Source organism: Sus scrofa, chromosome 13 (genome assembly GCF_054392235.1).
Source record: "Sus scrofa isolate SSC_HxYL_T2T_F1_AM1 chromosome 13, Sscrofa_HxYL_maternal_Yorkshire_Landrace_v2.0, whole genome shotgun sequence".
NCBI lineage: Eukaryota > Metazoa > Chordata > Mammalia > Artiodactyla > Suidae > Sus > Sus scrofa.
In genome coordinates this window covers 113,490,362-113,496,361 of record NC_139395.1, presented here as the reverse complement: position 1 = coordinate 113,496,361, position 6,000 = coordinate 113,490,362, and positions in this window count along the sequence as shown.

Genomic DNA, 6,000 nt, shown 5'->3' with positions numbered 1-6,000 from the left:
ATAAAGAAAATGTGATGTGTACATATACAATGGAATATTATTCAACCATAAAAAATGAAATCCTGCCGTCTGTGACAACATAAATGGAGCCTGAGGGCCCTATGCCAAGTGAAAGAGGTCAGACAAAGAAAGACAAATACTTTATTATTTTGTTTATACATGGAGTCTGAAAAAGCCAAACTCACAGAAACAGAGCAGGATGGTGGTTCCCAGATTCTGAGGGTATGTGGGAAACGGGTGATGTTGGTCAAAGTACTCAAACTTCTAGACATAAGACGAGTAAATTCTAGAGCTCTAATGCATAGAATGGTGACGAAAATTAACAATTCTATATTATATGCTTAAAAGTTGCTAGGAGAGTAGATCTTAAATATTCTCACCATAAAAAATAGTCATTATGTGAGGTGATACATTAACTAACCTTATTGAGGTCATTATTTCATATCATATACATGGTATCAAATCATCACATTGTACACCTTAAAACTATACAATGTTATATGTCAATTTAATGTTAAAAAAAAAAAAAACCTAAATCTTTCACTGTAATTCAAAGCTCTGCATCACCTGGTCCTGCTCACCTCTCCAGACTTACCTCTACCACCACCACCTGCTCTCAGTGCTAGGTCATGTGGCCATCTTGGGGCCTTTGCAATTTCCTGCCCTTATCCCTCCTCTTTACCTACTACACCTATTCATCCTTTAGGTCTCAGTTTATTCTACTCTTTCATAAAATACCTCTCTGCCCCTAACCTAAATCTCTCCTTCCCTTATAATTTCTTATTACACAGTTTAAAATATCCTTCCTGGAGTTCCCGTCGTGGCGCAGTGGTTAACGAATCCGACTAGGAACCATGAGGTTGCGGGTTCGGTCCCTGCCTTTGCTCAGTGGGTTAAGGATCCGGCGTTGCCGTGAGCTGTGGTGTAGGTTGTAGACACGGCTCAGATCCCGTGTTGCTGTGGCTCTGGCGTAGGCTGGCTACAGCTCCGATTCGACCCCTAGCCTGGGAACCTCCATATGATGCAGGAGCGGCCCAAAGAAATAGCAAAAAGACAAAAAATAAATAAATAAATAAATTTTAAAAAGATTAAAATAAATAAATAAATAAATAAAATAAAATAAAATATCCTTCCTATCACATATGTATTATATGTACATTGGAGAAAATATAAAATAAATATTATATATGTATACTTTATATGTATAGACTTGTTTTTATAATTATGTATTCAGTATTTATCCCCCCCCAGCTAGGTTCTATGCCTTATAGGAGGCAAGAGTGTCTGTACTGTACACTATTCTCATCCCAGCATCTAGCACACTGTCTGGCACAGAAGATTCTCAGTACATATATTTTCTCAGTATATTTCTTAACATATGAATAGCAAGAACCTCCACATTCATATCAATAAGAAGTATTGCCACTCCCTTGTTCTTATATTCAAAAGTATGAAATTATATATCCTAAAAGTTAGTGTGCTATAAATCATACAAAAGTTTTAATAGATCAGTCTACCAAAGGAACAGAGATAAAACCAAACAAATGGGGCCTAGTCAAACTTAGAAGTTTTTGCACAGCAAAGGAAAACATAAAAAAAAAATGAAAGGCAACCTGCAGAATGGGAGAAAATATCAGCAAACAATGCAACCACCAAAGGCTTAATCTCCAAAATATACAAACAGGTCAACAACAACAACAACCCAATTTAAAAAATGGGCAGAAGACCTAAACAGACATTTCTCCAAAGGAGACATATAGATGGCCATTAGGCACATAAAAAGATGCTCAACATCAGTAATTATTAGAGAAATGCAAATCAAAACTACAATGAGGTACCAACCACCTCACACTGGTCAGAATGACCATCATTAATAAGCCTACAAATAACAAATGCTGGAGAGGGTATGGATAAAAGGGATCCCTCCTACACTACTGGTAGGGATATACAGTGTAGAGGGTAGGGATGTACAGTATAGGTTTCTCAGAAAGCTAAAAATAGAACTATCATATGATCCAGCAATCCCACTCCTGAACATGTATCTAAACAAAACTGAAATGCAAAAAGATACATGCACCCCTATGTTCACAGCAGCACTAATCACAACAGCCAAGGCATAGAAGCAACCGAAATGTCCATCGACAGATGAATATATTAAGTAGATATACACAGTGTGGTATATATACACAATGGGATACTACTCAGCCACAAAAATAATGAAATAATGCCATTTGCAGCAACACGGATGCAACTGGAAATTCTCATACTAAGTGAAGTAAGTCAGAAAGAGAAAGACAAATACCATATGATATCACTTATATATGTGGAATCTAAAACATGGCACAAAAGAACCTATGAAACAGAAGCAGACCCATGGAAATAGAGAGCAGACCTGTGGTTGCAAAGGGGGAGGATGGGGAAGAGAGAGATGGAGTGGGAATTTGGGATCAGTACATACAAAATATTACACTTAGAAAGGATAAACAACAAGGTCCTACTGCATAGCACAGGGAACTATAACCAATCTCTGGGGATAGAACATAATGGAAAAGAATATAAAAAAAAATTGTACATATATGTATAACTGAGTCACTTTGCCGTACAGAAATTGGCTCAACATTATAAATCTATACCTAAATGTTTTAAAAAATTAAAGTTAGTCTGTTAAACCTACTATCTTCTGAACCTAATCTCCAGAAGTTTTTATACACACCATAACTGTCATATACTGAACAGAGAGAGGGATATGAGGAAAAAAGGCAAGAATTGGTCTGGGTCTATATTCTGACAAATCTCTAACTATAAACATGAGAGAGGGAATCTAAAATCTTTTAACTTGGAGTTCTCATCATGGTGCAGCAGAAACGAATCCAACTAGGAACCATGAGGTTTCAGGTTCAATCCCTGGCCTTGCTCAGTGGGTTAAGGATCCGGTGTTGCTGTGGTTGTGGCCTAGGCCAGAGCTATAGCTCTGATTCGACCCCTAGCCTGGGAACCTCCATATGCCACAGGTACAGCCCTAAAAAGACAAAAATAAAATAAAATAAAATCTTTTAACTTCTATTTTAATTATTGAGATTCTGGATAATCTATGTTAAAAGAAAAAAATTAATATTATCATTTTTATTATTGTTATACACTTACATGTCACTTTATAGTTAATCAAGGGTCAAATCAAAATACTAAACAAGTAATTTCACAAACCAAACAACTACATCTTATAACAGCAAACTTCTGTACGTACTAGGGATAAGATTTAGAAGTACAGTCGGAGACAGTAACCCTTATCCATTCATCCTTTCATTCAACATTCATTTACTAAATGTTTATCACATGACAGGGAACAAGCTGAAGAAACAAGAATAAATAAGATGAGGAATGAGACACCAACATCAAATGCTTTCACTGACATGTGGAATCTGAAAAAAGGACAGAATGAACTTCTTTGCAGAACAGATACTAACTCACAGACTTTGAAAAACTTATGGTTTCCAAAGGAGACAGTTCGGGGGGTGGGGGATGCACTGGGGTTGTGGGATGGAAATCCTATAAAACTGGATTGTGATGATCATTGTACAACTATGTGATAAATTCATTGAGTAATAAAAAAAAAATAAGATGAGGAGCTCAGCCTTCTCAATGAAATCTGCACAACAATGTCATGGAGGGGTTCAGAAAAGTCAAGTCACTTCCTTAAAAATCAGATGTAAGAGGCTTGACATTTGAGCCTGGTTGGTCTAATTCCAAATTGAAAGTCACTAACCGTTACTCAGTGTAGTCTCCTCATGCTAGGTTTATCTGGCTCTTTCAAGGTACCCCTTCATTGAACTAAGCAACTCACAAGATGCTAATTCTAATCTTGGTAGGTTTAGATGAAAAAGGGTAGATTTTCCTCTCTGTGATAAGGGGATAACGAAGAGAACTCTCCATAGGGAGCAGATGAAAATATCTTTATACACATGGAACATAATACAAATAGAAAGTAGCATAAGCTGCTGCCTTCACTCTCTACCATGCCAGCCTAGAAACGACAAAATAAAAGACAGGAAATTGTGGGGGGGTTTTGTATACAAGCAAGTCAGTCCCCCTGGAAGCTGCAAGTGGTTTTCACCAAAGCTGCTTCTTTGTAGTTGTTTTAGCTGATGCTAATGAAACTCCTTTCTCACTAATAGGCCATCTGCTCCATTCTGTCTCCCGGAGAGGAAGCATATACATTCTCCCTGAATTTAGTCTCAGCTAGCTCCAGGGAGACAATGGCTCTTCTGTAGCTGACAGTTTAAGCACAGCTTCTGGCTCCAACATTTTTCTGCTTGTCTCTGAGAGAAGCAGAGAGAGGTAGTAAAGCAGTTGGTAAGAGGTCACTGCTTCATGTGGGAAAATCACTCAAGGGGCACAAGGAGCCCCTCAGTGGAGTCAGTCATCTTCCCAAAGCTGGGGGCCAATTTGGGTAGCCCAGTTCCTCCAGGCACAGTCGGGTGGGAAGTAGTGAGGTGACTGCTCTCAGTGTGGTGGGTGTGCTAGAGGTGGTAGTGTGGGTGCCAGTAAAAAATCAGGAAGTCTGACTTTAGCAGAGAGCTTTGAGGATATCTGATACCACACTTCTCCCATTTTCCAAAATGAGCTCTATTGAGATGTTATACTAAAAAAGACAATGGCGGGAGTTCCCGTTGTGGCTCAGCAGTAACGAGCCCGACTAGCATCCATAAGGATGTGGGTTTGATCCCTGGACTTGCTCAGTGGATAAGGATCTGGTGTTGCCATGAGCTGTGGTGTAAGCTGCAGACACAGCATGAATCCCACATTACTGTGGCTGTGATATAGGCTGGTAGCTGTAGCTCTGATTTGACCCCTAGTCTGGGAACTTCCATATGCCACAGGTATGGCCCTAAAAAACAAAAAATAAAATAAAATAAATAAAAAAGACAATCTATAGATGTCATAAGGGGGAGAGAGAGAGTCTAGATGATAGAAGCCTCATAGTTAAAAATATTTAGGAAACTGGGGTTAACATAACTTCATAATGCCTTTGAGTTGCTTTTATGCACTATAATTCTTTAAGAGAAATGATAATATTCAACATTTCCCTAATCTATTTAACCACTTTTTGCAGAACTTCTATAAAAGTTGGCATGTTGTTGTCTGAGAGTAGTAATACCTAGCCAAAGTCTTAAACAATATAGACAACAAATATCTCAGATATCGTGGGGTGCAGAAGAAGACTTTCCTTATTTGACCTGGGGCTCAGGGAGATCACAGTGCTGGGTGAAGCTCTGTTATTCTGTTAGTATTTCCCTCATGGTGGCAGAAAACTAGAGCAGCACCAAGAATCAGTCTCACACAGCAACATTCCAAGAGCAGAAAAACTACTCTCTCTCCACAGCCTCTCTCTGTTCACCTGGGGAAAGTCTTTCCCAGAGACCACCTCTCACATGTCATTAGACAGAACTAGGTCATATAGCCACCCGTAACCACAGGTGGGAGCTGAGAACTTGAGTAATTTTTCGTTTTTCCAGCCTCTGTAGAGAAGTGGGCAAGGAAAGGGGGACTGCAAGTAACTGCTGGGCACGCAACCCAGAGCCACAGCCCCTCTTGGGGTTACTGCTCTAAGTGTTGGTGGAGGTATGTTTCACCATTGTAGGAACTCAGGAGAAAGAGAGGTTGGTTTTCTTCAGCCCTTTTATGGGTTGAATTGTGTCCCCCTAAAATTCATACACTGATGTCCTAGCACACAGCACCTTGGAACACAACTGTATTTAGAAATAGGGTCACTGCAATATTAACCACCGAGCTCCCACTGTGGTGCAACAGGATTGGCAGCATCTCTGCAGTGCCATGACACAGGTTGAATCTCTGGCCAGGCACAGTGAGTTAAAGGACCTGGTGGTGTTGTTGCAGTCGCAACTGTGGCTCAGATCTGATCCAATCCCTGACCCAGGAACTCCATATGCTGTGGGGCAGCCAAAAAAGAATGATGAGGTCATACTGAAATAGAGTAAGTCC